General features: G+C 45.4%; 1 protein-coding gene across 1 annotated transcript in view; it reads right to left on the bottom strand.

Annotated features, from left to right (window-relative positions):
• Positions 1-13,852, bottom strand: part of CHD7 (chromodomain helicase DNA binding protein 7) — a 177,585-nt gene extending 163,733 nt beyond the window's left edge. Inside the window, exon 1 of the mRNA XM_069731389.1 lies at positions 13,515-13,852. The gene's annotated coding sequence lies outside the window, so the exon portion shown is untranslated. The remainder of the gene's footprint in view (positions 1-13,514) is intronic.
• Between the last annotated feature and the right edge of the window lie 2,667 nt (positions 13,853-16,519).

Below are 16,519 nucleotides of genomic sequence, written 5' to 3'. Positions count from 1 at the left end.
GCACTGTTGGCTCCTGCTGGGAGTGACATTACACTGTATTCGGCTGCTGAATTGCTAGATAGATAAACAGTCAAGATTGTTGGTCCCCCTCGTTTAATGACAGAAAAACCCACAATGGTCACAGAAATAACTTGAATCTGACAAAAGTAATATAAATTAAAAAAAATTAAGAAATCTATGAAAATGAACAAATGAAAGTCAGACACTGCTTTTCAACCAATGCTTCCACAGAAGTAAAAACAATAAAACTCATGAAATAGGCCTGGACAGAAATGATGGTACCCTTAATATTTTGTTGCACAACCTTTTGAGGCAATCACTGCAACCAAACGATTCCTGTCACTGTCAATGAGACTTCTGCACCTCAACAGGTATTTTGGCCCACTCCTCAAGAGCAAACTGCTCCAGTTGTCTCGTGTTTGAAGGTTGCCTTTTCCAGACGGCATGTTTCAGCTCTTTCCAAAGATGCTCAATAGGATTTAGGTCAGGGCTCATAGAAGACCACTTCAGAATAGTCCAATGTTTTCCTCTTAGCCATTCTTGGGTGGTTTTATCGGTGTGTTTTGGGTCATTATCCTGTTGCAAGACCCATGACCTGCGACTGAGACCAAGCTTTCTGACACTGGGCAGAACATTTCTTTATAGAATCCCTTGATGGTCTTAAGATTTCATTGTACCCTGCACAGATTAAAGACACCCTGTGCCAGATGCAGCAAAGCAGCCCCAGAACATGACAGAGCCTCCTCCATGTTTCACAGTAGGGACAGTGTTTTTTCTTGATATGCTTCATTTTTCCATCTGAACATAGAGCTGATGTGCCTTGCCAAAAAGTTCCATTTTTGTCTCATCTGTCCATCTTCTCCCTAAACCTTTGGGGCTTGCCAGCATGTAGTTTGGCAAATTCCAGTCTGGCTTTTTTATGATTTTTTATTCCAACAATGGTGTCCTCCTTGGTCGTCTCCCATGAAGTCCACTTTGGCTCATACAACTACGAATGGTGTGATCACTGATGTTCCTTGAGCTTGGAGATCACCTTTAACCCCTTAAGCCCCGAGGGTGGTTTGCACGTTAATGACCAAGCCAATTTTTACAATTCTGACCACTGTCCCTTTATGAGGTTATAACTCTGGAACGCTTCAACGGATCTTGGCGATTCTGACATTGTTTTCTCGTGATATATTGTACTTCATGATAGTGGTAAAATTTATTCGATATAACGTGCGTTTATTTCTGAAAAAAACGGAAATTTGGCGAAAATTTTGAAAATTTTGCAATTTTCCAACTTTGAATTTTTATGCCCTTAAATCACAGAGATATGTCACACAAAATAATTAATAAGGAACATTTCCCACATGTCTACTTTACATCAGCACAATTTTGGAACTAAAATTTTATTTGTTAGGCAGTTATAAGAGTTAAAAGTTGACCAGCAATTTCTCATTTTTACAACACCAATATTTTTTAGGGATCACATCACATTTGAAGTCATTTTGAGGGGTCTATATGATAGAAAATACCCAAGTGTAACACCATTCTAAAAACTGCACCCCTCAAGGTGCTCAAAACCACAGTCAAGAAGTTTATTAACACTTCAGGTGTTTTACAGGAATTTTTGGAATGTTTAAATAAAAATGAACATTTAACTTTTTTTCACAAAAAATTTACTTCAGCTCCAATTTGTTTTATTTTACCAAGGGTAACAGGAGAAAATGGACCACAAAGGTTGTTGTGCAATTTGTCCTGAGTACGCCGATACCCCATATGTGGGGGTAAACCACTGTTTGGGCGCATAGCAGAGCTCGGAAGGGAAGGAGCGCCATTTAACTTTTCAATGCAAAATTGACTGGAATCGAGATGGGACGCCATGTTGCGTTTGAAGAGCCCTGATGTGCCTAAACATTGAAACCTCCCACAAGTGACACCATATTGGAAAGTAGACCCCTTAAGGAACTTATCTAGATGCGTGGTGAGCACTTTGACCCAACAAGTGCTTCACAGAAGTTTATAATGCAGAGCCGTAAAAATAAAAAATCATTTTTTCACAAATATGATCTTTTCGCCCCCAATTTTTTATTTTCCCAAGGGTAAGAGAAGAAATTGGACCCCAAAAGTTGTTGTCCAATTTGTCCTGAGTACGCTGATACCCCATATGTGCGGGTAAACCACTGTTTGGGCGCATGGCAGAGCTCGGAAGGGAAGGAGCGCCATTTGACTTTTCAATGCAAAATTGACTGGAATGGAGATGGTACACCATGTCGAAATTGGAGAGCCCCTGATGTGCCTAAACATTAAAACGCCCCACAAGTGACAACATTTTGGAAAGTAGACCCCCTAAGGAACTTATCTAGATGTGTTTTGAGAGCTTTGAACCCCCAAGTGTTTCACTACAGTTTATAACGCAGAGCCATGAAAATAAAAATTCTTTTTTTTTTTCACAAAAATGATTTTTTAGACCCCAGTTTTGTATTTTCACAAGGGTAACAGAATAAATTGGATCCCAAAAGTTGTTGTCCAATTTGTCCTGAGTACGCCGATACCCCATATGTGGGGGGGAACCACTGTTTGGGTGCATGGCAGAGCTCGGAAGGGAAGGAGCGCCATTTGGAATGCAGACTTAGATGGATTGGTCTGCAGGCGTCACGATGCATTTGCAGAGCCCCTGATGTACCTAAACAGTAGAAACCCCCCACAAGTGACCCCATATTGGAAACTAGACCTCCCAAGGAACTTCTCTAGATGTGTTGTGAGAACTTTGAACCCCCAAGTGTTTCACTACAGTTTATAACGCAGAGCCGTGAATATAAAAATTCTTTTTTTTCCCACAAAAATGATTTTTAGCCCCCCAAATTTTTATTTTCCCCAAGGGTAACAAGAGATCTTGGACCCCAAAAGTCGTTGTCCAATTTGTCCCGAGTACGCCGATATCCCATATGTTGGGGTAAACCCCTGTTTGGGCCCACGGGAGAGCTCGGAAGGGAAGTAGCACTGTTTTACTTTTTCAACGCAGAATTGGCTGGAATTGAGATCGGACGCCATGTCGCGTTTGGAGAGCCCCTGATGTGCCTAAACAATAGAAACCCCCAATTCTAACTGAAACCCTAATCCAAACACACCCCTAACCCTAATCCCAACAGTAACCCTAACCACACCTCTAACCCTGACACACCCCTAACTCTAATCCAAACCCTAATCCCAACGGTAAATGTAATCCAAACCCTAACTTTAGCCCCAACCCTAACTTTAGCTCCAACCCTAACCCTAGCCCCAACTCTAACTTTAGCCCCAACCCTAACTTTAGCTCCAACTTTAGCTCCAACCCTAGCCCCAACCCTAATCCTAATGTGAAAATGGAAAAATACATTTTTTTTTATTTTATTTGTTATTATTTTTCCCTAACTAAGGGGGTGATGAAGGGGGGTTTGATTTACTTTTATAGCGGATTTTTATGATTGGCAGCTGTCACACACTAAAAGACGCTTTTTATAGCAAAAAAGTTTTTGCGTCTCCACATTTTGAGACCTATAATTTTTCCATATTTTGGTCCACAGAGTCATGTGAGGTCTTGTTTTTTGCGGGACGAGTTGACGTTTTTATTAACATTTTCTGACACGTGAGTTTTTGATCGCTTTTTATTCCGATTTTTGTGAGGCAGAATTACCAAAAACAGCTATTCATGAATTTCTTTTGGGGGAGGCGTTTATACCGTTCTGCGTTTGGTAAAATTGATAGAGCAGTTTTATTCTTCGGGTCAGTACGTTTACAGCGATACCTCATTTATATCATTTTTTTTTATGTTTTGGCGCTTTTATACGATAAAAACTATATTATAGAAAAAATAATTATTTTGGCATTGCTTTATTCTCAGGACTATAACTTTTATTTTTTTGCTGATGCTGTATGGCGGCTCGTTTTTTTGCAGGACAAGATGACGTTTTCAGCGGTACCATGGTTATTTATATCCGTCTTTTTGATCGCATGTTATTCCACAAGGGGTTAACTAGTGGGACAGTTTTATAGGTGGGGTCGTTATGGACGCGGCGATACTAAATATGTGTACTTTTATTGTTTTTTTTTTTTAATTTAAAGAAATGTATTTATGGGAATATTTTTTTTCTTTATTTAGGAACTTTTTTTTATTTTTTTTTTACACATGTGGAAATTTTTTTTTAACTCTTACTTTGTCCCGGGGGAAGGGGAAGTCACAGATCGCTGATCTGACAGTTTGCACAGCACTATGTCAGATCAGTGCAGGCTTACTAAGTGCCTGCTCTGAGCAGGCACTTGGTAAGCCACCTCCCTCCCTGCAGGACCTGGATGCAGCGGCCATTTTGGATCCGGGCCTTGCTGCAGGGAGGAAGGTAGGAGACCCTCGCAGCAACGCAATCATATCGCGTTGCTGCGGGGGTCTCAGGGAAGCCCGCAGGGAGCCCCCTCCCTGTGCGATGCTTCCCTGCACCGCCGGCACACCGCGATCATGTTTGAGCGCGGTGTGCCGGGGGTTAATGTGCCGGGAGCGGTCCGTGACCGCTCTTGGCACATAGTCCCGGATGTCAGCTGCGATAGGCAGCTGACACCTGGCCGCGATCGGCCGCGCTCCCCCCGTGAGCGCGGCCGATCGCATATGACGTACTATCCCGTCACTGGGAATTAAGTCCCAGGGCACCTTGACGGGATAGTACGTCATATGGGATTAAGGGGTTAATCTGTTTAGAAGTTTTTCTGGGCTCTTTTGTTAACATTCGCATTATCCATCTCTTTGATTTGTCACCAATTTTCCTCCTGCGGCCACGTCCAGGGAGGTTGGCTACAGTTCCATGGATCTTAAATTTCTAAATAATATGTGCAACTGTAGTCACAGGAACATCAAACTACTCGGAGAAGGTCTTATAGCTTTTACCTTTAACATGTTTGATTATATGCCTGAGAAAATAAAAACTGATGTGAGCTGCCCCATAGATTAGCACTGGGCCGAGTGCTGTGAGATGTTTTATCGCATAGTACCTCGCCGTATTCTACGGTAGTGTGACTTCGGACTAAGGCTGAGACCAGGGCCAGACTGGCCATCTGCCAATTCTGGCAAATGCCAGACAGGCCTGTCTGGTTGTGGGCTGCCTTGTCTGCAACGTTAACAGAATCAGTGTTCTCAAGACACCCATACTGTTAAGAGTTGTGATGGAGCACAAAGTTGTTGACTTACCCCACCAGGCCACCGGTATGATTAGAAATATTGGACTTGTAGTAAATCCTTCTTCTATCCAGGGTAATATTAGTAATATATCCCATCTGGTTCTTGGGGACGGGGACAACATGGGCCCGTGTGATTTCAAATGCCAGGACTGAATTTCAGCCCGAGTCCGAACATGGCTGAGACTGTTGACTTTAGATGACAGCTGAACCTCTCTTTCCATGAGAGAATTCGCTTTTTGTGGCTATGCAGTAAAATTCCTACAATGTAGTCAGTAGCACACTTCCAGAAGCATTAAGGCTCCTGAAGTGTATCTAGATGAGGTCTATGTAGATTACGTGCTTTTAGCCAAAATGTTCATGGCCAAATTCCATAATGAGATGTTGCATACAAACATCCTGAGCATTACTATACAAAAAAAAAGAAAATCTTATATTTTGGTGCTAACTTAAGACTTCTCAAAAAACCATCACGAGTCACTTAGCAATAGATACCGGCAGTACATTGAACCATCCATGTTGTATGACAGCAGTGGCACAAATCAGCTCAACTTCTTTAGGATTGTAATAAAGTTGAGGGTCTCCACCGATCATCAATAATCTGCTTCCTCACTAATCGTCCTGGCCCATCACAATTATAGCAATCAGTAATTTACTTCACATTAGAAGTTTAAACAGTTTGCCCAACATGGAAAAGGTCATTCATTTGCCTCCCACATTGTACAAGCCAAGAGATTTTGGTGCCACTAAGATATAACATGCAAGAAACTACAGACAGGCTGTGATCACACAGAAAATGGCAGGAAGGGGTAATAACGCCCAATATACCATAGGATGGGCATTAACACTCTTCCGCTGAAGCGAAAACCTTTTGACAGCTCCGACAAGCACACACTCTACAAGCTTTAGTTTCAGGTTGGGCCACCGATTAACAACTGAAATAAGTAAATGGGGAAAAATAAATAGCGCTTCTCCACCTGCAAATGTGACTTGCAGGTTAGGAATGACAGACGAGGCGCGGTGGTTCTTACTGCATCTTGCTCAATTAGTGCTATTATTTCCACAGTGCATTTCCCATTGAAGCCACACGGAGCAGTATTACTGTGTCATCAAGACTTCACTCCTAGTATTCACACTGAATCCATTCCTAATAAATGAAGATTAATAACGTCACATTAACACTACTTGTAGATCCTTGGAGAGAGGACACCTGCAGTACACATTCAGTCCATCTGTAGGCTCATACCGCAGATCTGTGGTCTGCACCCTACACCTCTTCATCAGGACAACTTTTCCTCATGATGGCAATAAATCAGGCGTGTGTGAATATGCCATCAATTCTGCGGCTGTCCCATCCAACTGAACGGGGCTTGCCATGCGCTTGTCCCCAAAACATCCTCATTTGGATGAATGGAGCTCATTTTTTGTTAGAAATTTCGGCAATAAATCTACTGCATGTGAACCCACCATAAAGATAAATTCACACTGGGCAGATGTTTTGTAGACATGTCAATCCAATTTTAGCAAATGGTGCAGTTTTCACTGCAAATTAAACACAGACTGCATCCTTTGCAAAGTAAAGGACGAAATCCATGGTAAATCGGTAGCAAAAGCCACATCATAAATTGATAGAATGCAGATGTCAAATCAGCAGCTTTGCTCAATTTAAATAGTGCTTTTTCTCCACAATGCGTGAGTATGTGGCCTGTGTGGATGCTCCCGAATCCTGAAGATCTTCACTGTATAAAGGATGAAACCTGCATCAAAGGGAATGAAAACCACGGGACGTGCACAGTTTGGTGAACACTTGCCACAGTGGATCAGCCCATATGAACGCCCTCAATACGATATTTTCCAGGACTCACTCTCTGCAGCAGCTCTCAGCTTTGGAAACCTTCAGACTAAAGTATTTTCATTCCGTGTGGAAAACAGACAGTGCAAGGACCCAATGTTTGCCTATGTGCCACATGGACCTCAGGTGAATATAAATGGTCCATGTCAATACAAAAAAAAAAAAAAAAGCCAGCATGCACTAGTCTGGTCTGGTCACTGGATAAAACTGGTGCATATCCAAAGCAGGCAGCTCCTGGGCCATTCAGCTATGTGGCAGAGCACACGGACCCAATCACAGCTGCACTTTACATATGACCGTGTGAACACAGCCTTGCAGAGACAATCTACCGTAGGAGGCATATGGATAGATGTCAGGGCCGGCGTACCCGGGCAAGTGCCGGGGCCCTGGCGAGACACGGGGGCCCATTCAAGGCTGGCGTTAGGGGCAGGCAGCTGCCAGGACCACCGCTCCCCCAGGGGCCCTCAGCTAGCGGCACATAACGGAGCGGACTCGGCAGGGGAGGGGGAGCAGCCGGGGGCTGTCTAATTATATTCACCTACTCCTGGCGGCTGGCACGATTCCTGCAGGTCCCCGGCTCCCCAGCTTCTTCCTGTACTGAGCGATCACATGGTACCGCTCATTACAGTAATGAATATGCGGTTCCACCTGCCATAAGGGTGGAGCCGCATATTCATTACTGTAATGAGCGGTAACGGTGACCGCTCAATACAGGAAGAAGCTGCCAGCGCTGGGGAAGCAGGCACTGCACAGCGCCAGGAGCAGGTGAGTATAACGGGGAGGTGAGCACTGCGCGATATTCACCTGTTCCCCGTTCCGGGCGCAGCTCTGTCTTCAGCGTCTTCTGCAGTGATCCTGATGTCAGAGGGCGCGGTGACGTGGTTAGTGCGCGCCCTCTGCCTGAGCATCAGTGCAGAAGATGCTGAAGAAGATGGAGCAGCAGCTGGAACGAGGACAGGTGAATATTGAAAGTGCCAGGGGCCTGAGCGACGGAGAGGTGAGTATGTGATTTTTTTTTTAAATCGCAGCAACAGCAAATGGGGCAAGTGTCTGTACGGAGCATCTTATGGGGCCATAATTAACGTTAGTGCAGCACTATATGGGGCAAGTGTCTGTATGGGGCCATAACGTTTGTACAGCACTATATGGGGCAAGTGTCTGTATTAAGCATCTATGGGGCCATAACGTTTGTGCAGCACTATATGGGGCAAGTGTCTATATACTACATGGCTGTTCTATATACTACGTGGGCCGTGTTATATACTACGTGGGCTGTTATATGCTACCTGGGCTGTGCTATATACTAGATGGCTGTTCTATAAGCTACGTGGGCCGTGCTATATGCTACGTGGGCTGTGTTTATATGTGATCATGAATCGTGGTATGTGTTAAAGGGGGGGCCCACTGAGACTCTTTCGCCCGGGGCCCTCAAAGACCTGGAGCTGGCCCTGATAGATGTTCATGAGGTGGGACAAGCCCTTTTAAATGAACATTGAGATTTGACATTTCACAGTAAGTATAGAGCCACTATTACAAGTCTGTACTACAGCCTAGTGAAGGACCAGACAACATACACTGAAGGTTGGATTACAGCATAGTGGCAGCACAGGCCCAGACATACCCTCCAGTAACCATTATATTGTGTATCCTTAAACAAGGGGTAGTATAGTGGGGGTGTCACTTGTACTAATTGCTTTGATGTTGCTTCACAAACATTATGTCCCGTTAGCATCTCAGATGTTAAATCTTACCTAGGACGAGCTTAAAGAACTCCATGCTGCTGCTCGGATGTAATCAGCTTTCCCTTACTTATGGAGAACATCCTTAAGTGCCCTGTTGTCATACATAGCCTACTTATTATACAGCACAGCCGTTTAACCCCAACCTCTCCATCAGTGACAAATATGTAACTCTTCAGACACGCATTAGAAAAAGAAAGACAGTCACATTGTCCTATTAAAAACTGTGAGCTTGAGGAAGGGACTCGTGGTCCAGACTTGTTGAGGAAGGAACCCCAGCACCACAAAAGAAAATGAGACTGTAGGTCTTGCTGCAGTGATAGTTTATTTTAATCCGGCAAGGAGTCAAAATCAGACATGGTCCAACATTCCTACCAGGAGCTGTCTTTGTCAAGGACATCTGTTGTGGGCACAGGTAGACCGAAAACTAGTAGAGTAATAACGTAAATCATAAGATCTCTCATGTCAAGGAGGACTTGTGTGGAGCAGAAGCCGGGAATCAGGAAATGCGGCAAGCAGGGCGAAAGACACAGAGGTGTATCTAGGTTTTTTGGCATACAGGGCAAGAATTCAGTTTGGCACCCAATCCTCCCCAAGTGCCAAAGACCTACTCACCATATACAGTGAAAAACCGGAAGAAAAGCTTGTTGTCACGTGACCGTAAGTATGAAAATTGCACATGAGTTAAGTGGTCATGTGACGATTGATGGAACCATCAAGCATAGCTGAATCCGGACAGTGAATATATTAGTGACTCAGTCACATTCAACCGTAAACATCTACAATCCTGCACTCTTAGGCCTTAGAGGTCCATGATTTCTTTATGCAATCAAAGGCGCATTCAGACATCCATGCAAATCGGTCCAATATCGGACCACATTGCATGACCTGGTCGTGGTTCTCCCAATCCGAGTGTGACTGCTTCACTGAAATATATGAAGCAGGTACGCTGGAGTCGGGAGACCTGCAGCCAGTCCATGCACTGCTGTCCGATTTTGGAATGATTTGCGCGGATATATGAATTTGACACCCAAAAAAATATAGCCTGAGTTTCATCAGTCTATCAGTTTTAACCACCAGTGATTTTGACTGATAAAAAAAAAATACATTTCACATCTTATAAATTGGAGTTATAATCTTGGACAGCTCATCGATTAAATATCAAAAACTGACATGTTGCTGTGACACATGGAAAGGACCACAGACTTTAATAGGTACAAGATCCATCCGTAGGAAATACGTGTGTATAAGGTACAAACATGACAAACGCAAAATGGGGTCAACGTCTTCAGATATTCACCATGTCTTCATTAGAGCAGCCGATTCTTCTGTAAAATATCAGATTCAGGCTGAGCTCTGCTGGACCTGCTTGTCTCACATTGATCGGTTTTTATAGTAGTATTCACACTAAGTAGCGTTTTTACGAAATGTAAACGTTTCTACAACTTCTTTACATCCAAGCTAAAGCTCAGTCCGGGAGACAAAGCTGAATTACTGGCAAAGTTTTACACCTGCAAAGTATTACCGCGGAAGGAATATTACAAGAGCAAGTGGCTCAGACAATAATTATAAAGTACAGTTTCCAAGGTCTTTATAAAAGGGTTTGGAAACAATGTGTCTCTTTCTAAATGACAGGATAAATTGTTATTAAAGGCCCAAGGAACAGATTGGTTATGCCTGCCTCAGCATGTTGAGCTAGCTTGGGAAGACAATTCTGAGCAAAAGAAAAAAAAAAGTATATAGGAAAAGTAAAGTGCGCAGTAACCTGTTGTACATGATGCCCCAGGAGGAGCAGTGAGAAATACAGAGAAGTAGCAGATCAGACTCTGCTTTGTAAACTCTCGCTGGCTGGGACAGAACATGAAAGACCCGACACAATCAGCTCAACAGAGCAAGTGTCACAGCAAAGTTCCCAATAGTAAATTATACATGGGCTCCACAGTTTCACCAGCGCTCCACATATGGCTCTGGTTCCAGTACTGCCTTCTCTGGTTACAATTGTCACAAGATAAGGGACATTAACCATTGGCTGCATTAAAGGGAGACTTCCTTCTGTTGCTGGGCACAGCCATGGCATTCACCTTATCTGCACAGGACAACTGAGGGTTAAACGCCGACATCCATCATCGACAGATGTTAATTTGTATATTCTGCCACCTTATCTGCCAACATATCAAGAGCATACAATAAATCTCTGAAAGGAAATAAAAACAGAAAAGATGGCACATATTAGCCAGAGCGCTGTTTAATGCGAGAGATCATTTCAATGATACACTGTGTGCTTATATTAAACAAACTTAAGGTTAATATATAAAATCTGTGCACTGATCATACGTGCAAAAATAATGTAAAAAAAACATTGGCATTTCATGGCAAATTAACCCCCACACAGCTGAACACATTCGACATCTTCCACGAACATGTGATGTCATCCTTCCCATCACCCTCTGCTGATAAACACCGGCCAGTGACATCAGGGGGAAACAAGTGGCGTCCACAGAAGGAAGCAAAGCACAATTCCTTGGTTAAAATTAGACAATATCAAAAAAAAAAAAAAAAACTAAAATGCCAGTGGCACAAAATCAAATTTATATATAAAGAGTAGATGTTACAGAAAAAGGATTAATTTTTGACTAAGAAAAACTGAACACAAAGATGGAACATACCGGCATAAGGTTTGTAAACAAAGAAAGATTTTCCAATAGAAGGAAAGAAAATCAACTAAATATCACAACATTTGCTCGGAAATCTTGGCCACCAAAGGAAAAAACAAACAAAACTCCTGTAATCCACTTTAGCCATTTAAAACTACACTTCTTTCCTGCTAATCTAAAAAAAAATTAACAAATATTGAAACATATAAATGTCAATTCATATAAAAACCACAATAGTTAACTCCACAAACACGTGATCTATGGTCCCAGAAGCAAATAATATTCACAAACGCATCCATGTTTTATTAGAGTGTCAAAGTGTCAATCCTACAGAATTGTCAAATTACTTTTAGATTAATATTAAATTACAGAAAAATAAAAGTTCTAATCCTCCAGCATCTCTTACAAACTGTCAAAGTAATACCTGTTACATCAAACAGAGGAAATCACTTTTCACTTGTGTTGATCTAGTCCTTGTATGGAAGTTTTGTTTTTTTAAACCAAAACTACGGTATATTTCAGACAAGTTTCCCCTCCTCTTTTTAGAAATAAAATATTAAAACAAGCCTGCCCCTCTTACATCACACCCATCTGTGCTGTAGAAACTTTATATAAATTTAGGCTTTCTATACTATATTCAAGTGTAAACAATGCTAGAAAAAGCTTATATTAAATTCGATTAAAACGATGAATATAAGGGGACGTTTAATCAAATCTGGCTTTCGCGGCGTAGAACAAAACCTGGGGAGAGGCCATTGTGCCCTTGTGGTGCTATCAGTGTCACTGAATGGTCCCACATAAATGAAAGCTGCCATTTTCGGTGACTGGGAGGCCGCTGTGTACAAAGCACACGGGGGCAGAATAGGGGAACAACTTTTGTTAAATAAATTTTTTTTTTTGAGCAGATGAGGCGACTTCACCGACACTTTCAAGCTGCAACATTTAGGCAACTATACACAGTTTTATTATTTTTTTAGCGCTAGATAGAATTTTATAGGTATTTGGAAAAGTTGAGACAAATTTTCCACTCAGAAGAAAAATTGCAAATAAGTGAGAATGATGAGAGGTTGGGGGAGTGATGGCATCAGTGACATGTGTGGCACCCGGCTCTCCTGGGTCAGCGCTGACAAATGATATGGGGCACTGGTGAGGACATCTCCATAGTCACAGGAACAAATTGAGAAGAAGGAATAAAAGTTTTGTGGGCCAGCACCTGCCCCACATGGAGGATCTCCGCTTGGGGGGACAGCACACAGAGCATGGTGCGGGTCGGTGATCTCTCCCATTCAAAAGGAAACTCCTCCTCAACTGCTACTTTGTGTCCTTTGTCTATTGTTTGTTAGGTGAAAGAAAATACTTGCTACAGAAAAAAGAAGCAGAGAGAGAGGTGCCCAAGTCAATGGGGTATGTGAGCGGGCATGTGTGGCGGGGGTCTCTCCCATCCTCCTCCTCCTACCCCAGGGTACCCTCCAGTGAAAGGCCATCAGGAGGAGATGGAGCCAGAGCAATGATGGCTGCTGGTAGCCTGCAGCGCCTTCTCCATGAGCCTCATCCTTCCCTCCCCACATCCCCCCCTGCTCCACCACCAGGGAATAAACAGGAGGCCATGTCTTCTCCCATCACATCCCAGCAGAGGACAATGACCCACACCCACCTCCTCTCCTCAGCCCCCCATTATCCCAGCTGAGGAGGTGACGGGGGGCGTGCGCACACAGCAGCCATCTCTGGGCAAACACACACACACCTGGGGTCAGCCAGCCCCCCACACTTCTCCTGGACACTTTTGGGCTCCTCGTGCTCCTGCAGCCGCCCCCTCCCCCCAGGGTGAATGGCAGTGCCCTCCATCTCTGGGATGCTGCACACACACTTCGCACAAGTTGATCGCCAGCACCCCGGCAGTGATCGCCAGCAGCGGGCGGATGGTGCGGTCAGGAGCCCTCCCCCCACCCGGGCCACCGGCAAAGTTGCTCCCGGGAGCAGTAAGTTCGGCGTGGATCCGGCAGGATGGCGTCCTGCGTGGGCATTGTTGTGGCCACGCTGTGCCCGGGGTCCGCACCACTACACAACTCCCCATCCCCAACTTACCGGGCAGAGAGCGGCCCCGGAGCCTATTGTCTGCGGAGGACGGGACTGGCGTCTGCCCCGGTCCGGGCTGTGCGGGAGGAGGCGCCGTGTGTGTGCCTGGAGTTTACGCTCTTTCCCACACTCCACCTTTATCCGTATCCCCGTCCTGAGCTCCGGCTTCTTCTCCTTCTCTCTTCCCTTCTTTTTCCCTTTGTGTTTTAATTTCGCCTCAAGTTTTTAATCCGATAGTGTACGAGCGCGTCCGCACGGAGGAGGCGAACCCGCGGCCCCGCCGGACACTCACTGCTCGGGATCCTCTCACTCCGGGCACCAGCTCCAGCCGCGTGCATGTGCCCTCCCCGAGGACCGAGCGCGCCCCCGACAACTCTCACACACACACACGCACACTCAGAGGAAGCCCCGCCCACACTGCCCTCCTCCTCCTCCCTCTCCCCCGCTCCCCTGCCACACAGGCGTGACGTCACACGGCCACCAGGCATAATTTATGCAAGAATTCACTAGTGCTTTTCATTCAGGTCCCCCTCCTCCTCCGCTCTTAAAGGGCCCCGCGCCTGTGCCCCACTACTGTGTGTACACTGCTGCCCTCACACCCCCGGGCCCTCAGCACACGGCACCAGGCATCGCACTGTGTCACCGCAGGCACGGGAGAGCGTGATAGCAATGGCGGTCACAGCAACAGTCCCCGTAGTGGCGAGTCCACAGCCTTATTGTAACGGAGAAGAGGCTCAGAAAAACGGGAGCACGGGGGGATCACCTAAGAGGAGGGGGCACTACTGAAAGTGGGTGCAATAGTGAAGAGGGGGCACTATGGAAGGTGGGTGAACTAGTGAGGAGGGGGTAACAGAGAAGCAGCACTACTGAAGGTGGGTTAAACTTGGAGGTGGGCACTTCTTCAATGTGGGGGCAATAGTGAGGAGGGGGCTTTACTGAAAGTAGGTGCAGTAGTGAGGAAGGGGCACCACTGAAATTGGGTGCAACAGTGAGCAGGGGGCACCAATGAGGAGAGGATAACAGAAGAGGGGGCACCACTCAAGGTGGGTACAATAGTGCGGAGGGGGCACTACTGAAAGTGCAATAGTAAGGAGGAGGTACCAATGAGGAGGGGGCAACAGAGAAGAGGGGGCACCACTGTAGGTAGGTGTAATAGTAAGGAGGGGGCACGCACCAATGAGGAGGGGGCACCAGAGAAGAGGGGACACCACTGAAGGTAGGTGTAATAGTAAGGAGGGGGCACCAATGAGGAGAGGGTAACAGAGAAGAGGGGGCACCACTGAAGGTAGGTGTAATAGTAAGGAGGGGGCACCAATGAGGAGAGGGTAACAGAGAAGAGGGGGCACTACTGTAGGTAGGTGTAATAGTAAGGAGGGGGCACGCACCAATGAGGAGGGGGCACCAGAGAAGAGGGGACACCACTGAAGGTAGGTGTAATAGTAAGGAGGGGGCACGCACCAATGAGGAGGGGGCACCAGAGAAGAGGGGGCACCACTGAAGGTAGGTGTAATAGTAAGGAGGGGGCACCAATGAGGAGAGGGTAACAGAGAAGAGGGGGCACCACTGTAGGTAGGTGTAATAGTAAGGAGGGGGCACGCACCAATGAGGAAGGGGCACCAGAGAAGAGGGGACACCACTGAAGGTAGGTGTAATAGTAAGGAGGGGGCACGCACCAATGAGGAGGGGGCACCAGAGAAGAGGGGGCACCACTGAAGGTAGGTGTAATAGTAAGGAGGGGGCACCAATGAGGAGAGGGTAACAGAGAAGAGGGGGCACTACTGATGGTGCAATAGTGAGAAGGGGGCACCAATGAGGAGAGCCACCAGTGACGAGGGGTCATTAATACGGAGAGAGCAGTGGTAAGGAGACACTAGTCAAGAGGACGCACTTATGGGAAGAGGGAATCAGAGAAGAGTTGGCAGTAGTGAGAAGGGAGCACTACTGAGGGGGCACCATTGAAAAGGAAGCACTGTTTACTTAAACAAGCATAGAACCCACGGGATATGTCACTAGTAAACAAACACCCCTCCCCCAGTGTAAAGAATACAAATATCAGAGGTGAGCTGGCTCAGTGGTTAGCACTGCATTACCGCATGGTGGCTCAGTGGTTAGCACTGCATTACCGCATGGTGGCTCAGTGGTTAGCACTACATTACCGCATGGTGGCTCAGTGGTTAGCACTGTTGCTTTGCAGCCCTGGTTTCTCCCCGAGTTTGTGTGGGTTTTCTCCGGGTTCTCCGATTTTGTCCCACACTCTAATAACATACTGATAGGGGATGTAGAGTTTGAGCCCCAATGATGTCTGTAAACGCTGTGGAATATGATGGGGGTGTATCATGAGTAAAATAAATAAGGCTGGTTTCACAGGGTTTTTTTGGAGATGGAGAAATAAGTTTTTCAAGAGGATTCCACCTCAGGAAAAGCTGCTTGTTTTTGGAGTGTTTTTTCTTGAAGAGATTTTGGAGCGTATTCTTCCGCATGGTGTTCTGCAGCCTTTTGACTTGACAGTGAAACATGGAGCAGATCCCAGGAGGATTCCTCCTCAGAGAAGTAATGCCTCACTTTTTTTGGCAAGATTTTCAAGACCTTTTCTGCAAATAACTCGTCGGAAACACAGCAAAGGAAATAGTCCAAATCCAGAATTTGCACTGTTCTTCAAAGTGGCAGAATATGTGAGAGCCTTATGTGTAGGGAATGGGGGGACATCTTGACAAATCTTCATGGTCTCACGATAGGACGAGAGATGCCATCTCTCATTTAAGTAAACAGCTAAATGTAGATTGTGAGCCCTCGCGGGCAGGGTCCTCTCTCCTCATGTACCAGTCGTGACTTGTATTGATTAAGATTACTGTACTTGTTTTTATTATGTATACCCCTCCTCACATGTAAAGCGCCATGGAATAAATGGCGCTATAACAATAAATAATAAATGTGTTTTGTTTTGTTTTTGCTGAGAAAATCCTGAATTCTCAGTTACTTTAGGGGGTGCGCCGTTCAGGACCCTCATCTCCAGG

Source organism: Ranitomeya imitator, chromosome 6 (genome assembly GCF_032444005.1).
Source record: "Ranitomeya imitator isolate aRanImi1 chromosome 6, aRanImi1.pri, whole genome shotgun sequence".
Classification (NCBI taxonomy): Eukaryota; Metazoa; Chordata; class Amphibia; order Anura; family Dendrobatidae; genus Ranitomeya; species Ranitomeya imitator.
This window is presented reverse-complemented; position numbering and strand designations above follow the sequence as displayed.